General features: G+C 46.4%; 1 non-coding gene across 1 annotated transcript; it reads left to right on the forward strand.

The window, feature by feature from the left end:
* The first annotated feature begins 7,798 nt into the window (after positions 1-7,798).
* On the forward strand, positions 7,799-7,872 carry TRNAI-AAU (transfer RNA isoleucine (anticodon AAU)). Its single transcript has one exon. It is a non-coding gene; the product is annotated as a tRNA-Ile (tRNA).
* Positions 7,873-11,251: the final 3,379 nt, after the last annotated feature.

Consider the following 11,251-nt stretch of genomic DNA (forward strand, 5'->3'; position numbering starts at 1 on the left):
AAATGTGCCCATTGTAAAAAACAAAAACAAAATACAGAAATATACCAAGTAAAATTTGAAATAATCCCTTCGAAGCACTTCCATCCTCCTCAGAATTAACCACTGGCAACAGCTGAGTGGGATCTTTTCAGAATTTCTGTGCATGAATTTGCAGACTTTCCCCATAACTGAAAATCAGAGATATTCTTCTAGAATTTGCTTTTTTAAATAAAGATTTTATTATTTATTTGACAGAAAGAGAGAGAGCACAAGCAGGGGGAGCAGACAAAGGAGAGGGAGAAGCAGACTCCTCACCCCAGCAGGGAGCCCAAGACAGGGCTGGATCCCAGGGTCCTGGGATCACGACCTGAACCGAAGGCAGACACTCAGCTGACTGAGCCACCCAGGCGCCCCTATAATTTGCTTTTGTTTCACATAACAAATCAAAGTCATCTTTCAATATTAGCACGTGGAGAACTACCCTATGTTTTCTAACTGCCACATAATATTCCCCAGTTTGGATATACTCTCGTTTTTTAACCATTTCCTTATTAATATTTCCTATTTTTACTATTACAAACAATACTTCGGAAAATATCTTTGTGCGTATCTTTGAGCACACATATGAATGTTTCTGTTAGAACTGATAGATTATAAGACATCTACAATTTAAATGTGGACTTATGTGAAATCATCCTCCAAAAACTCTGTGCCAACACGCAGAGATATCTATGTATGAATTCCCTTCCCCCCACACTTGCATGGACACAGGATATGTACTAAGAATCAGGAAAAGATCAAAACATGACAATGGGCAACTTTTAATTTCTTTATGCTTCTCAGTCCCTCTCTCTTGTCCTTCCTTGAGGACATATTCTTCTCCTCTGGAAAGCTGGAAGCTTTCTCCTCTATAAGCCACTGAAAGTGAGACCTGAACACTTCCGATGCTGGCCTCAGTCTCTCTCACCTGAATCCTACCTCTGGATCCCATCTTGGCAGGGGACAAAAACACCTACCCAGGTGCACTCTGCCTTCAACACTTCCTTCCTCCCTGTCCCCCCAAAACACCTCAGGTTCCTGCACATGACTCCTCCTTTTTCTACCCACCTCACCTCTTGCTGGTCCCAGCCTCCTTCTTCCAGCCCCAGGGTGACCAAGTCTCCACAGCTTCCTGTCATTTACAGGATAAATCCCCATTTCTCACCCCATATGCAGTCTCCCTCCATCTGAAATCTTCAGGCCCAACCCTTTGCCCATCCCATCTTCCTCTGACATCTTTGTGCCCAAAATCATTTTGGTTTAGAAAGTTATTTTTCCTCCTCAAATAATGTTTTAATATATTTAACACATATTTAATTATTTTAATTATTATAAATTATAATTTTAATAAATGTGTTATTTATTTAAATTATTGTATAAAATAGATATTTTAATATGGTTTGACTATTATATTTAAACACAGTGATATATAAAATATAATATGACATATTATGTTATATCGTATATTTGATGGCTATTCTGTGTCATGGTTGCACCATTCCCTATTTAATTGGTCCCCTACTGATGGACATCTGGATTGCTTCTGATAGTCTGGTCTTTCAAACATTGCTGCACTATTCCCTATATGTCCAAATGTACTTGGAGGAGAAATTTCTAAAGGGGAGTTTTCAAGTCAAGGGTATCTACTTTGAAATTTTTACTTCTTTTTAAAAAACTGAGTCAAGCTCATATAACATAGAATTAACCATTCTGAAGAGTGACATTTAGTACATTCACAGTGTTGTGCAACCACGACCTCTGTCTAGTTCCAAAATAGCTCCGTCACCCCAGAAGGAAGCCCTGTACCCATTAAGCAGTCTCAAAAACATGATGCTAAGTGAGAGAAGCCAGATACTAAAAACCACATGTGTTCGTATGATTCCATTTATTGGAAATGTCCAGAATGGGCAAATCTGTAGAGACAAAGTGGATTAGTGTTTGCCAGGGGCTGGGGGGTGGGGAGAAGGAGGAGTGACGGCTCATGAGGAGTGGGTTTCTTTTTGTGATGACAATGTTCTGGAAGTAGATTACAGTGGTGGTTACACAAATTTTTAAGTCTACCACTAATTAAGGAATTGTGCATATTAAATGGTTAAAAATAATATGTGAATTTTATCTCAAAATAAATTGGAAAAAAACCCCATATTGCTGGTATTATTGTTGTTGATGGTGTTATCTTTTTGGCTCTGAAGAGCCACATCTAATCCCTGCAGACCACTGGGATTCAATCTCTCCCTTCTTATCGCCTTGTGGTCTTTCCCCTTATTTTGGGACTTTGTCACATTATCTTCCTCTCTCTGTCTGTTTCTATGTTTCTCCTACCCACTTAGGTTCTAAGCTCCTTGGGCTGCCCACCTGTCTTTTATCTCCCCGGCGGGCAGAGCTGTTTACTGGATAGTCGCTGAGTACCTGTGAAATAGACGGACAGGTGAATGCCTTTGGCGGGTGAGCCCCAGCCCCATTTCTGACTGCCATGGGCTAAGGAATTTTCTGCTCATTTTCATTGTGGACAAGTTCCCTGGGGCTCTTGGGAGTGACCTTGTAAAGACCAGTTGGTCAGCATCCCGCGGAGGAGCACGGCGCCCTCGGTGGGTCGACACGGCCCCACCAGTGGCCCAGCCCGTCCCCCTGGTGTGCAGCACGCACCTCGTCCCTGACGGCCCTGGGAGAGAGGGAGGAAAAGGGCCTCCAGGATGGAAGATCAAAGGGTACCAGTGAGGGACCTTAGCAGGAAATTTACAGAAGGCGGATTGTGAGGGATTTGGCCTAGAGCAGGGATTCCTAAACTTCAGCAGCGCCCCGAAATCCCCTGCCTTCAGGTGATTGTGATTTGTTGACTCTAGATTACCAAATCTGACCCCCAAAGTTTCTCCGTGTGTAATTCTGGGGTGGGGCTCGATAATTTGCACCTCGAACAGGATCTGAGGGGATGCTGTTGCTGTACCAGTAACCGTAGTTTGAGAACCACTGGCCCAGAGAATTCCTTATTCTTTATTTCATCCTAAACACACTAGGAGACGCTACTTGAAAGAGAAAAGGCAATGGCCAAGGGACTGAGTCTCCCTACAGAAACGCTCTCAAGCACCACACAGGGGTCTCAGCCTTCTTGGGTTGTGGCTCTGGGGCCTGGTCACCTGCTTCCCTGGACCACTCAGGCCCTAAAGGACAAGAAGAAGAACTGACAGGCAAGAAACACAATGCTGAGGGCCCTTCGCCTGTCCAGCACACAGTGACACCAGCCAGGTATACGTCCTGCTCAAGAGACACTTGTGAGGGGCGCCTGGGCGGCTCAGTCTGTTGAGCGACTGATTCTTGGTTTCAGCTCAGGTCATGATCTCAGGGTCATGAGATCCAGCGCCGCGTCAGGCTCTGAGCTTATCATGGAGTCTGCTTGGGACTCTCTCCCACTCCCTCTGCCCCTCCTCCGTGCTGGCGTGTGCTCGCTTTCTCTCTCTCTCAAATAAATAAATACATCTAAAAAGAAAAACAGAAGCTTGTGAAATGGAACCACCCTGCACCTTAGAGCTCCACTCTTGAAATGGCTCAAACACGACCTAACTACAGCCACTGGAGCTTTTTGATTCATTCTAAAGCTGTTCCTCTGACAGTTTATCCCGTATCCTAGCATTAACTTTTCCCTATTTTCCAATGTCAAGAGATTCAGCCACGAGGCCGTGTTTAGCAGATAGGTTTCCTCCTGCTGAGCATCTTAATAACTGTTCCAACCAGGAAAGAGTCAGAAATTAGAAAGAAAAATTAGAGATGACAGAAATTTCAAATGTGTTAAAGTGGGCACATGCAAATCAACCTAAAGATATGAGAAAATCAGATTCATTTTAGAAAATAATAGACATCTCAAAGGAAACTAAGCTAACAGGTCTATGGGACTAAGAAGAGCAAGAAGAACATTAACCATTCAAATTAACATGAAGCATGGCAGGTGACCAAGCCCTACAAATGAGTTGATGGTGTAATGTGTAACGTGAATGCAAGAATAGATCAACTTCAGACTTAGAGAGTCTACGCACATCTCTGAGAAAAAGGCATTCAGAACAATAGGTGTGTAGTTTAAGAAAAGGCTTTCTAAAAGGAGGGTACAAAGCATTAGAATTCAGCTGTTAAAGTGATAGAGAAGAGAGAATCGCACCAGGTGAACCCAGCCAAATCGCAGGAGCACGGTTTTCTCACTTCTGTAAAATGGGGTTAAGAATACCCACTCCAAAGGGTGTTCGTGTAGCTTAAATCAGATGTCTGTGACAATACCGCTCGATTTTTGCCCAGACGCTCAGTAAATGCTGTTCACTAATCAAGAGGCATCATCAAGTGTCACCTGTTGTTTATCACCTGCCAGGTGACTCAAACCCACCCACTCAGGAAACAAGTCTTGAGTTCTGACAAGGATGAGCCTGATTTCCAATGATTATTGAGCATTCAGAACAAACTTAAACCCTTGATAGGGAAGAATTAAACAGGCAGACTGACAGGTTGTAGAGGCCATGTAGCCTGTTGTGGGAGCCCCAGAGGGGCCTTTGCTAAGATGACCCACTTGCTAGTGGCCATCCTGGGCTTGGACCCAAATCTCCAACTTCTAACTCCCTGTGCCTCTGAGGCTCTCTTACCTCAAAAAGAGACCTTTGTAAAAGCTTTGCAGCTAATGTGCATGCTTCAAGGAAGGACACTTTTTATTTTTAAAAAATTTTTTAAACTTTTTATTTTTGAGTAATCTCCGTACCCAGCATGGGGTTTGAACTCACAACCCTGAGATCGAGTCACAGGCTCCATCGACCATGCCACCCAGGCACCCCTGGAAGGACAGTTTTAAAAAGTCTCTGGAACTAACTGATTTGTTGTAGCAAATCAGAAGCAACATCTGAAAAATCCTCTGTTGGTCTGTTTCCTGTTTTGTGTTGTCTAACAGCTTTGGCACAGTGCATATCGTACAATGAAGCATTTGATTTCTGTGCCGCCTCCTCCCGTTTCTTTCCTTTTTGTCCAGAATCAATTGGCAAGAATTGAGCTTCCACATTCAAAGTGTTTTGTTCTCTCCTTGTCTCCTAATCTCCTTTGCACTCCAGGGCGCCAAGTCAAAACACAAAACGTAGAAAGAAGGTTGGAAGATAGTCCAAGGAAGTTGTTCAGGAAATAGACAACAGACATAGGCCTGGACCTAAGAAAAAAGAAAATGAGAGATTCAACCCGGAAGTTTGGACCTCAGAAGAATGGTGTTTCAGAAAAAAGATAAGAGATTATCAAATCTCCCTCAGGAGCATTCTTCCTCTGAAATGTTGCCAGAATGGAAGGGCACCTTTCTGAATTGAAAAGTCCAACAGAATGAATCTAACACACAATGAATTTAACATTAATTCAACAAATACGTATTGAACACCTACTCTGTACCAGGCACCGTCCCAAGAACTTGGGATCCATGAGTGTGGGGAAGGAAGCCACAATCAGCCTGAGGCTTGGTCTTGGACTTCTGGCTTCCAAAACCGTGAGAGAATAAATTTCTCTTCGATCCCCCAGCTTGTGGTTTAAGGCAGTCCTAGCAAACGAACACAGTATATCCTGATTTTCATACTGAGGTTTCCAATTTATAAACAGAATGACAAATTTTACAAGTTGAGTTTAAAGCAGAGGGACCATTTTAAAAAGCCCCCTGAGACATTTAAAAACCTGAACAGTAACTCTGTACCATTTAATGCTGATCATGTATGAGTTTGCATTTTCCTAACTCAAAGAATGAAAATTAGGACTCGTCTGTCTTGCAAAAACCTTAAGACGGAGTGAGAACTGGCGGAAGGAGTCCCCGCGCCAGGTGCCCAGCCGACGCGTAGGTCTCGGGTGCCCCCTACCGTCTGCGTTCAGTCACTGCGCCTCCCCCACCGCGGGCCCGCCCCTGGGCGGCCTTGGCCTGGCGCGCCCTGCCCATCTGCCAGGTGATTCCGGCCCGCCCACCCAGGAACCGAGCCTTGAATTCCGCCTGGTTTGTGTCAGGGCTACACCCGCAATGGATGATCTGAGCTTCGTTCGACAAACCTGGATCGACCATCTGCTATGTGCCCGTCACTTCTAGGAGCTGCGGGTGCAAAATGCAGGTGGCCGCTCTCCTGCAGCAAGCTCCGGACGAAATACTAAGCAGGAGAAGCAAGGATTCTGAGTGCGGGCGGGCGGGCGGGCGGGGCGGTCAAGGAAGGCTCGCCGAATATGTGACATAGACGCAGAGACAGAAGGACACGAGGGAGGGAGAGGGTCCAGGAAGAGGGAACAGAAGTGCAGTAGCCCCAAGGCAGGAGCAGGGCCTGGTGAGCAAAGTCCAGGAGGGAGGGTGATGGGGCTGTGGCAGGGGGCAGGGGGAAAGGAGCATGCGGGGGGGGGGGCTGTCTTTCAAATGGGTGCTGCTTTGGGTGTAGGCTTGCCAGATAGGTACAGGATGCCCAGTTAAAGGTGAATTTCAGACAAACAACTAATACGGTTTTGTTTCAAATATCGCATGGGACATACACTAAATTGTTTGCTAAATCTGGCAACCTTATCAGGGCTGGGCCAGAAGGGGTGGGTTTGAACAGAGAAATGACTTAATCTGACTTGTTTTAAAATGTGACATCAAGGGGTACCTGGGTGGCTCAGTCGGTTAAGCAACTGCCTTCGGCTGACGTCATGAGCCCAGTACTGGAATCGAGTCCCACTTCAGGCCCCCTGCTGGGGGAGGGGGCTGCTTCTCCCTCTCTCTGTGGCATTTCTGCTCTTTCTCTGTCAAATAACTAAATAAAATCTTTAAAAGAATGCTGCGACTTTGCAATTAGCTCATTCATCACTCTGATGCCTATTTATTATTTTTTTTAAATTTTAAGTACAATCTATCCCCCAAGGTGGGGCTCAAACTTATGACATCAAGATCAAGTGTCACATGCTCTACTGACAGCCAGCCAGGCGTCCCTGACTCCCATTTATTAAATGCTTACTATTCCAGGTAGTGCCTAGGCTCTGGACATTCAGCTATAAGCAAAATGGACAAGATACCTGACATCCCAGACAGTCCCCTTTGCCCGGAGGGCTCTACCTGTTTTTGCCTCCACTCATCCATTCTTGTCCTTCGAAACACAGTGTTAACAAGAGAGGGCAAAATGAAGACATTTTCCAGACTTTAAAAAGGGGGGGGGGATTGGGGAGACTATGGCTTACCCACTCAAGGAAACACTGAGGAGCTATTTAAAATGACATTTGCAATTGCTTAGGGATATGATAATGACGGAGTATTAAGTACAAAAAGATAAAAAATTATATTCCTTTTAACGAGGTTGAATGCCAAATACACATTTTTAAATACACCTGCGCAGTGAGAAAAGATTGTCAGGAAAGATACCAAGACCTCGGCGGCCGTTGTTTTGGGGTGGTGGGGAATTCGGTGGTTGTTTTGTTCTTTATCTGGTTTCAGCATTTTCTAGGCTTTATTTAGCCACACCAAAAGCTCTTGATACACGAAGTTTCCACGCTGGAAGGATTCTCGGAGATAAAAATAGCATTGAGTCGCGATATTTGAAAATGCTATTCCCGAACCAAGCCTCGTAGGTCTAAGGCATAATTTGCATTCCCCCCTGAGAGCCTCCCATTGGTTGTGAGAAGCCACCTCCCTTAAAGAGTTTCGGTGTTTTCTTCTGGCCAATGGGGATGGCCACGGGGATGACGACAGCGGCAACTGGGGTAGAGGCAGTGAACCCACTGCCCACCCCGCGCAGGCGCAGAAACCTTGTAAGTTCAGCGGAGGCGAATCATATCAGGTGGCCGGTTAGCTCAGTTGGTTAGAGCGTGGTGCTAATAACGCCAAGGTCGCGGGTTCGATCCCCGTACGGGCCACTGGGATTTCCGCTTTTCTCGCGTCCTCCCATTTCTCAATTCATTTTACCCTTTCCTTTTTCCTTCCCTTCCCTTCCCTTCCCTTCCCTTCCCTTCCCTTCCCTTCCCTTCCCTTCCCTTCCCTTCCCTTCCCTTCCCTTCCCTTCCCTTCCCTTCCCTCCCCTCCCCTCCCCTCCCCTCCCCTCCCCTCCCCTCCCCTCCCCTCCCCTCCCCTCCCCTCCCCTCCCCTCCCCTCCCCTCCCCTCCCCTCCCCTCCCCTCCTTTTCTTTTCCTTTCTTTTCTTTTCTTTTCTTTTCTTAAATATGCTTTTCAAGGGCTGTTAGTCGCACACGGGAGAGAGCCGCCCCTTCCCTTCCCTTCCCTTCCCTTCCCTTCCCTTCCCTTCCCTTCCCTTCCCTTCCCTTCCCTTCCCTTCCCTTCCCTTCCCTTCCCTTCCCTTCCCTTCCTTTTCTTTTCTTTTCTTTTCTTTTCTTTTCTTTTCTTTTCTTTTCTTTTCTTTTCTTTTCTTAAATATGCTTTTCAAGGGCTGTTAGTCGCACACGGGAGAGAGCCGCGGAATCCGGAATCGTTCCGGACTCGGCCCAGAAGTTGGCTGGGGCAGCCAGTGGGGAGAAGGGGCAGGATCCCGCGCGTGTTCATCCCTCCAAATCCCCGCACGCTGTGCACACCTGCAGCTGTCATTGGGGTCTTTTTTTTAAAGGATGCTTTCAGATGCCACCGCCAGTTGCTTTCTAATGTAGAGCTTCTATGGGCCCTCGGTGCAGTCTCCAGGGTTCACGGTGTTCTTAGACTTGAAAATGCAGGCCTGGAATTAATTCATTCCACAAATGCTTAGGGAGCGCCTTCTTACTGCATACCCTTCCTGATTCTAGGTGGGAAGCAGACCAGTAAAAGAGACACAAATCCCGACCCCCCCTGGAGACAACGACCCACCAACGACTGCCATGTTTTTAGTGAGGTCTTCTGGTTGGGGAAGCATCTGGAAACCTTCTCTTGCTACTTTCTTGCTTTTCAGAGCGGTCTTAGGCTTCACATTTTTTCCCTTCTTGGTTCTGCAGTTTGCAGCCAGAAGGCAGCCGGATGAATTTCTCCCTGCCGGTTCAAGTCTCGGGGCATAGTCAGGCATGTTTAGTTTAACACAAAAGCCAGTTATTTTAGGGTCAATGCCAGTTTATATCAGGGTCTAGCAGGATCTCTAGCCATGTCTGAAAAATACCCAGGGAGAATGTCTACTAGATCATCTGTTCGTTTCTCAAATGCGTGTTAAGCTCTGGTGGAATTCCGTAGTGGCTCAAGGCCACAGACCAGGGGCACAAAGCCCTTGGCAAGTGCTCAGCATGTATTAAAAGTGCTCACTAAATGCTAGTGATGGAACCCTTGTTCTTACGAACAGTTAGTTAGAAGGAGAACCTGGGGCTGCTGATGAGTACAGACACTTTGGTTGTCACGCCTTGGACATGTGTGCCAGGCACCTTGTCTGACCCAGCAGAGGAGGAGCTGGCTGCCGTTGCTGCCCTCAGAGCATCGCGCCGACCTAACAAGGCCTGAAGGGGTCCAAAATAAAAATTATTCTGAGCAGAAGCCATTTGAATTCCTGAAAAGTCTTATCTGCCTAAAAGTAGAGCCTTCCCAAAGAATTCAAAAGAATTCAATTGTCATAAATCCCCTTCCCTGGGAGCAATAAGGAAAGATGGACTCCTGTCCCTGGAGAGACCTTGCCATCACACCTACACAGCGATTGTCACAAAACTCATATCTCCCATCTACTCTGGTAAGGGTCCATTTATCTTTCCTAAAAGGCATCTGGTTTCCCATAAGTGCCCTTCCTCTCTTCCCTTCCCCTATTATGATAGTACATAGGCCCCGCGTTCTACCTGCCTCTTTGAGTCACATTTTTCTGTGAATTCCCTAGGTACGTGAATAAAAATGCATGATTAAATTTTGCCTTTTCTCTTGTTAATCTGTCTTTCGTCACTTTAATTCACAGACCCCCTAAAGACCAAACCTAGGAGCATCCAGGAAAAGTCCTCCTCCCTCCCCCTACAGGCTCAAAAACGTGATGAAATGGTGATACTCTGCTCTAGACGGGGAGGGCAGTTCTTGGCTTAGGGGTCAGAGAGGACCTTTCTGACACCTGAGGATGGGAAAATGAGAAAGTCTTTCTTTCAAAGTTAAAAAAAAAAAGAAAGGATTGAGGAATTAAACAAATTCCACAAATCTGATCTCCCCTCTGGCCAGTCCTTAGTGAGGCCTCTAATGAATTAAGTTAGAACACAGCAGGGAGCTTGGTGAATGCAACATGAATCGTAACTATGATGATGACAATGGCCACGTGGAGAAAAAAATGATCAGAAGATCTACCAGAAGCTTCTCGAACATCAGCCTGGCTCCCCAGTCTCCCCCTTTTGTGGGAATCTAGACACTCATCATATTCTACTGTAAATGCCAGTTTCTTCCTCCTTTTCCTGCCTAGACTGTATACAGAGGGCAGGACAGTGCTGAAGGCAGGGAAGGTGACTCACCCAGCAGGTGCTTAATAACTGTTTGTCAACCAATGGCCCTACTGCCCTCTCTGGGGAGGGGAGCCAAGAAAGGAGCACACACCAGCAGCTGCAAGACTCCATGGGAAGAACACACAGCACCAGGAGAGTAAAGAGGAGGGGAGATTGGGAAAGGTTGGGCTGAAGAGGAAGTGGGATGGATGGGACTGAAATGTGGAAAGGGATGGGGACCTTCCTTCCGACCTTCCCTCCCTCCTTCCCTCCCTCCCTCCCTCCCTCCCTCCCTCCCTTCTTCCTCCTTTCCTTCCTTCCCCCTTTCCTTCCTCCCTTCCTTCCTTCCTCCTTCCTATTTATCCATGCATCATTCATTCCCTAATCTTGCACTCTGGGCTGGGGCCTAAGCTGAGCACTGAGTAAAATATCATCTTGGCCCTTAAAGGGTGTCCAGTCTGAATGAGTGGGTTGACCTGGGAACAATTTGGGGTTGGGTGCACACTCGTTAAAAATGCACACTTTGGGGGGCACCTAGGTGGCTCAGTTACTTGGGCGTCAGACTTGATTTCCGCTCCGGTGGTGATCTGGGTGGTGGGATCAAGCCCGCTTGGGATTCTCTCTCTCCCTCTCCCTCTGCCCCTACTCCCTTAAAAAATGCACACTTTGGGGGTGCCTGGCCCATTGGTGGAGCATGTGATGCTTGATCTCAGAGTCCTGAGTTCAAGTCCCACGTTGGACATGAAGCCTACTTAAAAAAAAACCAACTCATATATATATGTATATATATATGTATATATGTATATATATATAAAAGCACACTTAGGGTCCGCTGCCAGATCTATTAATCAGAAGCTCTTAAGGTGGGACCAGACAGGATCTTCTGT

This window comes from Ursus americanus, chromosome 26, assembly GCF_024610735.1.
Source record: "Ursus americanus isolate L20-20 chromosome 26, mUrsAme1.1.p, whole genome shotgun sequence".
Classification (NCBI taxonomy): domain Eukaryota; kingdom Metazoa; phylum Chordata; class Mammalia; order Carnivora; family Ursidae; genus Ursus; species Ursus americanus.